General features: G+C 40.2%; 1 long non-coding RNA gene across 1 annotated transcript; it reads right to left on the bottom strand.

Annotated features, from left to right (window-relative positions):
* Positions 1-75: 75 nt before the first annotated feature.
* Positions 76-6,744, bottom strand: LOC121673496. The gene is made up of 3 exons (XR_006019224.1): positions 6,431-6,744; positions 1,808-1,890; positions 76-146 (listed from the first exon to the last, which is right to left on the bottom strand). It is a non-coding gene; the product is annotated as an uncharacterized LOC121673496 (long non-coding RNA).
* Between the last annotated feature and the right edge of the window lie 4,404 nt (positions 6,745-11,148).

Here is an 11,148-nt window from a genome sequence, read left to right as displayed (position 1 = left end):
TGATCATAGTTGCTGTACTGTTGCAATAATTAACTATTTTCCCCCCCCATGAAAATTCATGTTAACTGTGCACTTACTGCAGTTTGCTTTTGCAGGCATAACAGTGGGTCACAAAAAAAGCAAAGATGATTTTCTGGGGCATTTACCTGCAAGAGAAGAAAAAATTGAAATATTAAAAAGCTGAGTATTTTAATATTTTCTATATCACTGTATTTAATCCAACTTTTCACACTTGGATAAAACCATGCTTTTCTGAAAGCAATACCATTTCTGCTTAAATTGATCTTTACACTTTGAAGTACAATCTAAAATCAAACTAATTTACTGTATTGATTTTTGTACCTGTACCAGGAAATATGTTTTAATACGTGCATATGCTTTTAGACAATTCCAAATTAAAGAATTTTAATATCCTGCCCATCCAACTTTTCAAAGTATATACAACTAGATCACTAACTGTATGTATCAAAAGCAGCACAAAAATACACTACTAGCTGCTTATACAGTATTTTTAACCAACAAATAAAAGCCCTTTGCAAATGAGGTAAATACCTCTCTTATGGACAGGGTAAACTGTGTTTTACTTGAAGCAGACCCAGAGAGTCCTCATTTCTAGGCCAGGTGTCTCTCCTGTGGACTACACTTCATCTGGGAATGAGCTCTTGAGTGTGTAAGCAAGTAAAGATTCTGGACCCTTGAACATAATACTGAAGCACACAACCTTCTAAAAGTGTAAAAGGATTTTTCCCCCACAAATAATCTCTTGGATTTTCTCCCTCTGCACAGAACAACCTTAACCAGAGGGACACTGGAGCATTTGTGGATCCGCTGTTTATGCCCTTGAGAGATAAATAAAAACCAGCAATGAAAGAACAAATAATATTTACAATCAGAATGTACACCAAATGTATTAAACACACCAGTGATAACACTGATGATACTGAAACAACCACGGATTGAGTGTGACATCTGAGCCTTATAAAAACCCCAGAAAATACAATAGCCTATTATGAGGCTGTAGGATACAAAGAGGTTTCAGCTAAAAGGCCTTATGCAACCCTGAACTGAGTTAGGCTGGAGTCTCCCCTCCCAGCAGCTTTATAACTCCAGGCTTAACAAGAGAACAAATGTCAGAGAAAAATCCATCAGGCAGAATGTGTTTGGGCAGGTTAAACTCACGTAAAGTGATCATGACATAAATTGTAATTAGGAATTATTATAGAAAGGGATGGCTCCCTGTAACAGGTCTAGACAAACCAAGCTCACATTCACAGCACAGTCTACACCATCAGCTTGGATTGTTCCATTCTGTTAAAATATGACTGACCTTCCTGTAAAAAAAAAAGTTTTCAGAGTCTGGAAGAATAGGGATAAAGTTGCAGGGCGCGGTTGGGAAGGCAGGGATGGGAAAAGGGTTAATGTATGAGTTTGCACTTTCAATTTAACATTAGTTAGCGCTGAGAGACATAAAATATTAAGCAGTATTCTAGTTATTTACAGCGAGTTTCCTTCTTTTCCCACACCGCACACTTGAGTCAGTCACAACTCCGGCTCTGAGCCGACCCGCAGCTCCCACCGGCACCAGTAGATGGCACAAACCATTTATTTCACTGTATCCATCACCAGATTTATTGCAGTGTCTCAGAAGCAGAGACTCACCCTTCAAAATAGTGCTGTGATACATCCCTCTAACGTAAGGGCAGTCACTCCTTATAACCTTTAAATTAATAGTTTGTTCTAAAAAAACTTAAAATATATGTAGCACTGAACAAGAATTATACTATATACATACAGCTACATTACATACCTTCACAGGTAAAAGGGAATATAGATAACGAGGAGAAACACCAGACATCAATTAATTACAGCAATCGCTAAAATATTGTGTGCCTTAGAAAATAAAAAAAATAATAAATTTGAAGGGTAGAATACAAATCAGGTTAAATTCACCCAAAAAAGCAACCATTTATTTTAAAACTAGATAAAGATGTAAAAGAAACAGCACATAATCAAACCTGCCAAAAACTTTAAGAAAATCTGACAAGGAAAAAAAGGGGCCTAAATATTTGTCTGAAGTAAAAAAATGGATAGTTTATAATCAATCACACACTATCATCTATGAAATCCACATGGTTTCTAAAGAACAAGAAAAATAGACACTAAAATAGTTTTTATTATTTAAAAAGATATATACACACTCCTGGAACAGTTGCTTTGCTGTTCCACACATGTTGGAAAACCCCAGTTCCTGGAAAGAGAACAAAAAGGGAATTACACTGAAATACAGGGCTGGGGAAGCAGCTGATGTTCTGTAAAGCACAACACTTGCTCTTGTGCAGTTTTGACAGAATTCCTGGAATGCTGCAGAAAGAAGAATCCGGCTGCCTGACTCCATTTTTAAAGTTGCAAATATAACCTATAGTTACCTAATTATAGGATTTAATGATACTTAATTTTGTGTTTTCAGAGAAATATTATGACATCATGTCATTTTACAGGGCAAACCACTTAGCTTAATAGCTGCTATTCACTGCAGAAGGACACATTAGAAGCTATGCAATCATATGGTAAATTATGCTCATATCTCTTTGTCAAATTATAGGTTAATAACATGAGAAAAACTGTAAATAACGTGAAGATTCATGGTTTAATTATTTTAATAGAAAGTAATTTATCAAATAATTATGAAAAACAAAGAAGCAGCCAGGTCTAATGGGCTGGAATATACAAGCAACAATGTTTTTCTGCATTAAGCCAGGAACTCCTGGACCAAAACGCTCATAGTAAGAACATCTTAATTTTTCCTCCAGTCCAGGACAACTCCAGGCAGGCAAAGCACCAGGCAGTGCTTGTCTCTCTCTCTCCCACCCCTCATGAAATCCAGTGATTGTGCAGATCAGATCAACAGGTTGATCTGAAAGGCAAATTTGGTTTTGGCAGGTTTGTTCCCTGCTGACCCAACCCAGGCTGTGCCACATGCTCAGATGTGATGCAAGGGGAGAACAGGGAATATGCAGCCAGCAATGGAAGAACTGTTCCACACCAAACCCTGCTCATACCAGATTAGGCATGAGGCCCAGCTGATTAAATGTGGGACAATTTAGTCTGGGACGTTTGCCTAGACAATATTTGGATGGTAACAATTTTACAGATGAACCCAGAAATAAAAGATATGCCCACCACTGTAAAGAAACCAAGTTAGCACAGCTAATGACTTAATGAAATTTAGTGTCATGTTCCCAAATCAATGTTGTGACAACATTTTCTGAGGTAAATACCCCAGTTTTATTGCTGGTATGGACAGCTGGGCTGTTTGCCTTAATTCCTGAGCAGTTCAGATATGCACAAGGGTATCTAGGGAAAGGTGCCCCTGCCCAGAGCAGAGGGTTGGAACTAGATGGGCTTTAAAGCCCCTTCCAACCCAAACCAGTCTGTGATTCTGTCTGGGAGTGACAAGTGGAAAAATGTCGCTTGTGATTGTTGACCACGTTTGCTGCTAGAGAAGTGAGACCCTAGAGAACTTGGGGGTGTCAAATACCAGTTATACCCTTTGTACACAAAGCTTTTTACCTCCTTGTCCCCTTCTCACTGCATATCATCTTAAAACTCACCATGGAGGAGGTACAGACTCACGGAATGGAATTGCTCCCGCTCTGAAGGGCTGGTTTGCTTAGGAAGGCGATGACAGCAGCCTTCACAGTTATGATCATCCCACAAAGGGCTGAGGAGGGAGTCAGTGATAAAGTGAACAGGAAGCCAAGGCAAATATCTGTCTGTCTCCAGGACATGTGAATTCCCTCCTGACAGGAGCTCTATGCTGCCTCTCCACCTGACTCACAATTTCTCTGCAACGCTTTTCTGCTGAAATGAGCTGCACTGAGTACACCTGCTAGAAGGGCTGTTTATAGTAACCCGCCTCCATTTGATTTAAACATATTAGAGAATGATAATAGAAAAAGCTTAGTTGGCAGTTCTGGGGCAGGGGGGAGGAAGAAGTAGTAAGAGGGATTAGTCATGTCTGTAACCAACATGGAACAGTACTGATAGTCCTCCACGGTGGAAGCAGGCAACAGTCCCTGTACTTGCCCTGGAGATAAGAGAAATGTGTTTCCAGACTCAGCAAACTGTCACTGCTCCTCTCCAAGGCAGCACAAGGGTCACACAGGGCTGAGGTTTTGCTCCTAACCAGGCATCCTGTCAGTGGTGATTTCCTGATGGGGATAGAAAGTAGAGCACAAACTAAACCAGACAAACTGGGTATCTTTAGGAGTCAAGGGAAGTGGTAGCAGCGGACACTTCTCTGATGGCTGCACCAAGAGTATCTTTGTATCTCATGAAGATGTCCATATAAAAACAGAAATGGATTGGAGCATGGATAACCTGAAAGCACTTAGAGTATGGGAATGCCTTAGCTAGGTTTGCACTGTGATTATAAGCCCAGATTCACAGGACAGACTTGGAATTTCACAGACCAGGATCCTAACACTGCTGACAGAGGAGTGAAATGTAAAACATCGACATCCCTAACCCCTTACTTCAAAATGCAAGTTGGAATTTTGCATCAGTAGTTATCTAAGGGCAGATTTGCAGTCGGTGAATCTCCATAAGCCAGAATTTTTTGGGGTTTTTCTAACCCCACAAGAAAGCAACTGGGAAAAGGTTTGAACAACACTCAAATCCCATTGTCTAAAGAAGAAGGAACATGCTGGATCAGAAACAGGCCAACAAGACAACCTCAGCAGGAGATAGGAGGAGGATTAACAAGTGAAATTGCTATTTGACAATGAGCATTGCTGAGATGGAAAGCACAAAGGGCTGGCTGACAAAAATAATTACTAGATTCACACGTGTTTTAGCCACAAGATGATGGAGCTGATGATTTATCTCAGCTCAGCAGTAAAATACCCTTGTTATTGGGCATTTCCTTACAAACTTGGCTGAACAGCCCCCTCCAGGACACAGAAATGCCATACATGAAGATTTGGTGGGCAGTTTTCTTCCAGTACGAATAATGGAACAACTATCCTCCCAAAACTTCAGTAAAATTCTCTGTATCAACAGAGGAAATATGAACTACATTACAAAGGGAGGTTAGCAAAAAAATAAAAGATATTCTAGGTCCCTGAGAAGACTTCAGAGGTTCCTTCTCCCAACACTGGGAGACAGAAATAGGCATATTGAATTTGCAGATTGGTCAAGTTCCAAAAATTTTCCAAGGTCCTCAAAATTTTATTTTCTGAAGGCACAAAAGACACAGCCTTTATTGCTGCTGAAATTAGCTTCCCTGGGTCACAGACTACTATTCAAAGAGAGATTACAAACTAAAGGGCTTTCCTCCAGCCAAGGAAGGGAAATAAATGCCATAGTTACAGTATTTGAGCAACTCTTGCCACTGAGAATTTATTGTCTCAGAACAATGAAAATAAATGCAAAATAATTCAATTGATAAATGCTGGCTACAACCTCCAGAGGAACAACCACCCCAAAAGTAGACTAAAACCTATTTCTTTGGAGTCTTGCCAGCTTCTCCCTGAAACACATTGATTTTGGATGCCTTCCAAGGCTACCATCTCACCTGTTGTGGCAATGGTCTTGTAGCAAACATGCTTGACTTCACAGTTTCAGGTCAAAAATATTTCTTCTGCAAGCATGAGCAAGCCAGAGTCCACAGACTTCTCAACTCTCACTTTGTGGGGATGCTGTGAGACTTCTTTCCTCTATTTTCTGACTTGGTAAATTTTTGGGGGGGGATGTCATCAGTCTTTGGCTCTGTGTGTGCACTGTGCCTTCAACTACCAGGGCCTAAAACTTGTGGTACCTTCAATCACGGTAAAAACTTATAAATACAAATTATAGCTCAGAGGTAGAAACACTCTTCTTTTCCTCTTGTGGGTAGCAATTGCAAAGCTACAATTAACCTCAATTAATAGGAAGGGTAAGCTTTCTACAAAGAATATGCTGTTCAGGTGTTTTTAGTGAGAGCACTTGGCACTGCTTCATCTGTCTGTAACAGGGAGCTCTGCTGGGGTGAAAATTAAAGTGGCTGAAGTTTAATCCAAGTGCAAAGTAGGTTTTTCCCCCCTATACAAAAAGCAATTCTGCTAATAAAAGCTACCTTGAGAAGTTCAGAGTCTGTTTGGATCCTGAGTGCATCAATGGGCCCTCACTGCCCTGAAGAGCCACTGACACATTTCACCTCAGGCTGAATTCCCTGGTTCTTCCCTGAGGTCTGTGCTCAGTCCTGCCCCTGCTGTGCCTGACTTGAGTGGACTCCCTGGATTCCTGACCTCCAGTTTGCCTCCTCACCACACATTCGTGTCATTTCTGACACAGTCATCACATTTCTGCTGAGCACTGGGCTGCACCCAGAACCTGTGAGTGCCACCAACCCTGCTCAGCTACAGGAAAAGTAATTTTCTGCGACCCTTACCTTAGGCAGCAGTGTAACAATTAAGCTCTTGTCCCTTGCTCTCACTGTTCTTTCCTCCTACTAGAGTAAGAAATATTCCAAGTGCCAACTTCCACTCCACCTACAAGATTGGTGGAACTGAAAGAAAAAGATCAATGTCACTAAAAAATTATAATTTTTTAAGATAAAAAATTGGGGAAAATTACTAAATCTGTACAGAACTGTCCCCTTCACAGTTTCTACTGTATTAAGATTTCCATTTTCAACCCATCATGTCTCTCTCACATCCCTTGAGATACACTTTATATTCTATATCCAAAAACGATTTCCTATTGGCTTTCTCAGTGTTGCAGTTGTAGTAACTACACAAAAAATAGCACTCCATGCACACTGTTTGTATTGGTTCTGTATCTATCCCATAGACCAGCAATATGTACCTTTAGTTTAATCTTCATGCCATCAGGCCAGGCTGCTAATTATTTACATATACTAATGAAGTTTTAAGCTGCCCAAAGGAGAATACTCTGGACAATACATTGTAGAAAAAATAAATTACATCCCTTGAAGTCAAAGGTTTTGATTTAATAATTTTAGATTTTTAATTTAAAACTTCCCTGTGCATCTGAAATGACTTTATGTGTATTTGAATGTAACTTGGCTTTTTAGCTGTATATTTTTGAGGGGAGTTCATACTGGCTTGTATTTCGTACAATTGGCTCAGTGTGAAGGAGGGAGAGCAAACATCACATCGCTACCCGACCAGGTGGCCTTTGGCTTGGGAATGTCCTCACCTAACCTAAAAAGGAAGGTACAGCAAAAGATCTGAGTAAGAGAAAGACTGAGAAGATAAAAAGCTTCAAAAGCAAGAGAATACATTTATCTTATTTTCCCCTCATTTTTATTGTATTCCCAAATTCCAGGAACATACATGTCCTGCACCCCCCTTCCCACTTAATCCTAGCTCCATACTCATCCCTACTGGAAAAAATGTTTTCTACAGCCACAGTGCTCCATATCCAGGTAAAAACTAATCACTTTTGTCAGGTGAGATTTCAGTGCTGGCTTAAAGCCTATGCGAAACTATGGCCTCATTAATCAGCAAATTTTATCTAATTACCAGAAGCCACAAGGGATGATCCCGCTGCTGTAACATTTCACAGCTCCCCCTCCCAAACTTGATGGGTTGTGTTGTCCCCTTCTATCAGGCTTCTGACCCAAATACCAGCACTTACGAACAAATTCCCATCCCCCTTGAGACCCGGTTTGTATCTGCAATGGGCCCCAGCTCATAAATTACTGCTGTTATGCAGGGTGAGTTCGCAATAGAAACTTCTGATTTGGCAGCCCTGGCCTTACGTGCACCTCCCTCCACCTGGGGGCAGGAGGCAGAGGGAAGTGTAGGACCAGGATGGGAAGATGCAAACAAATCCAGGCCCCTCTTGCAATGTTGTTCTCTGATTCTCACTATAGGCAACACAGCGTCAGCTGAGGAGATGTCTTTGTTTCCCACTAGGAAAATCTGTTCCATTCAGGATTTCAGAAAATAGAACCATTTCATTCCAGCTAAACTTGATAGCTTGGTTTGTGTTCCTGTGACAAGCCATTAATCTATCTCACATACACAAGGATCCATATAGGAGAGGAAAAACCTTGCTTCTGGATTACTTGGGAGACAACACAGGGCTTTTACTGGCCCTTATCACCCACCCAGCAGAGGAGGGCTGACAATGGCACATTTTCTTCTAGAACAATCTACTGCAGCCAATTCCCCCCAGCCAAGAAAACAACTGAACTATTCTGAAAGGTTAGAGATTAGACTACTTATTTAAAAGAGCTGAAGAATAGATTTTAGTCTTCCCGTTATCTGTTTCCATGAGAAAATCTCCATGCTTGCCCCAGAGTTCTCCTTTTGTGTCTAGTCTAGACTATCATAATAGATGTGACAATTGTTTTTATTACATAACTTTGGAAACAGACTCCGAGAACTTGGTTATTAGAAAAATTCTGCTTTGAATAAGATAGGACAATGTGTGGCTTTTTAAAAGCAAACCATGAATGTCTCTATTGTTGGTTTGCTTTCAAGCTTGATTTCTCACTCTAGAAAAAACCAAAAGCCATTAGATATATTTTAGATTGCGCCAAACAGTAATATCCATAGGAAGATTTCCTTTTCCTACACTTCTTCCCGTGCATAAGGACATAGCAGAATTCTTCATGCAGGGAAAAATAGGATTTGACCTTAAATTGCTGTCCCAAATGATAGTAAAGTGATAATCCCAAACCAACACTAGATGCAACTCATGGTCACCAGTCCACCACGTTATCTATTAAATCATCAAGGCTGGACATCCTGCCAGTCACAGCTAAAAACTCTGAAGTACTTGTGTCATCCTTTGCCATTATTTGCTCCTCCAGGCTGGATACATTTCATACTTCTGAGGAGTGAGGTGTAATAAACCTCTGTAAAGCAGAGATTCATGGCCATGATACTCCCCTCTTTACTGAAGAAGTGCCCTCACTGTGCCTCTCAGCTGGACAGCAGGCACAGGCAGGCTTACAAGACATTTTGTATTAAAAATAAGGCGCTTTAGATGTGGTTTCTGCTAAGTACCTTTATATTAAACTATTTTTGGTGCTATTTTGACTTCCTCCACAGCTCAACCTTCCAGATTACTTCTCTGTCCTGCTTTACACTTGGAAGGGATTGAAAAACTTGTTAGTGATGTTAAATGGAACAGAGATTCCTGCTAATGGATTATTGATCATACAAGAGTGATCTTTAGAGTATCACAAGCAGAATGCCTTTCTCCCCTCTGTATAAAAATCTAGTACTAAAAATACTAGCATTACATGCTGATTATTTTCATGAGGGAAAGCATTAAGCACAAAACATCTCTGCTGTAAGAGGAGGTGGCTTCTCTATTTTTAGCTACAGATTTTATAGGGTATTTCATCAAACTCAGAGAACCCCTTTACCAAAAAAAAAAAAAAAAAAAAAAATCAGTATAAAAGTTCTCCATTACTTGGCCATAGCCACAAGCTTGTTTGGCTGAAACTCATCACAAAGTATTTTGCTAACTCCCCACAATATCAGTTTTAAACAGAGCAAGAATGAAGGACTTGGCAGATGAAAAGTGCAATTTTATTTCATGTCCATTGTCCTAGAAACTTTTTCCACCTTTGTGAGTTGTATCTGACAGGCATCTTGAAACTAACCCAAAATCCTTTTCCATCTACAATCCAGGATATATTAATTTGGGTTTAAGGCTAATTTGCTGTTAGGTGACACTTGACTAAATCATACCATATTTCTTGCCTTCAGCTGGAGTCAAATGGCAATAGTTTAGTTTTACTTTATAAAAAGTCAGTTTTCAGAAATAGTTTGGGCAACAGTCTGGTAAAAAAAAAAATCATATGTAAATATAAATCTTCATCTAAGATCCTGCCAGGGGAAAAATCATCAAACTGGAGACCCTATCAATAAAACTCCCCTGTTTTCAACTAAGTTTGCAATGAGGTTAGAGTGGTTAAAGGCACCCCAGGTTTGCATCTGTACAGCGCTGTCACACTGTGCTAATCCAGCCTTTCACTCTGGCCCAGACAGCTCCCTGGAACTCACAGCACAACACATGCTTCTAATTACCCATTTTCTTTGTGCAGGCAGCTCTCAAGACCTGCATTTCCCAAATCGTTGAGGTCTAATTCCCCAGCAAGAAAACACGTCCAGCATCTTTTCTGCAGTCCTAGAAGGCAAGAGGGAATGACAAAAGGCCTGTCCATCCACACAGACAAATTGATCACCTATACCAGCATCTTTCACATTTTGGGAAGTAACTGGAGGTATTTTGACCTAATCCTTCACTACAGGGGGAAGTGAAGCTGGCTTTTGCCATGGAAGGTGTCACTGATATCCCCCTCGGAAGCGTAGTGACCTCTGTCACATGAGGAATGTGTGGCAGCTTCTTTGGCAGCCCTGTCATTTTCAGTCTGTGATGCCAATTTCTCATTCTACCCTGGCTACAAAATTGCATATTGCTACCTGAACACAGAGCTTGCAGGGATGCTCCCTTAAAATAAAATTCTCCCAGGGATGCTCACAGGGGACAAAGGATTCTAAGGATAGAAATACTTTTTTTTTTTTAAGTTCTAATTTTCCCTTCACAGTGGAAAAGACCAGCCACAAAGGAACGTGATCAAAGACTAAGTTTAGCCACAGGTATGACAGAAGAGAGCAGCATTTTAAAAATACAGCTTGCCAAAGGGTGAACAATAATTTATGGACTGAAATAGAGAAATGAGTGAAAAGACACAAAAAGCTCAAACAAAAAACCCCCATACCTAAAATCAAGGAGTTTACTGTGAAAATATGAGAAAAATAATAACCAAGAAGCCTAATGAATTGGATGATGATTGTGTACATATTACATACATTCAAAAAGCTACAAGCTCATCTTCAAACCCTTGGGAAGGATGTGAGATCTTTTCCTTCCTGTTATTTGCCCAAAACTGAAAGCTGCAGCTTCCTCCAAATTGTTTCTTAGTATCACCTCTCCAAGAAAGACCTAAATAGTGATTTAGTTTCTACTCCTTCCATCCTTCTACCTCTTTCTTTTTCCAAAGAAAAAGGTGTTGCTGATTTCCAAAATGAGCAAGCTAAAGGAGCTTGTTTTGGAATGATAGCCCTATGTTCATCACTTGGGGAATACATTTTAATCTCAAGGCTATTCACTATAGAAGGG

The sequence above is a fragment of the Corvus kubaryi genome, unplaced genomic scaffold (genome assembly GCF_017639235.1).
Source record: "Corvus kubaryi isolate FWS band 111438036 unplaced genomic scaffold, C.kubaryi_AGA036_p1.0 65462, whole genome shotgun sequence".
In the NCBI taxonomy this organism is placed as follows: Eukaryota; Metazoa; Chordata; class Aves; order Passeriformes; family Corvidae; genus Corvus; species Corvus kubaryi.
This window is presented reverse-complemented; position numbering and strand designations above follow the sequence as displayed.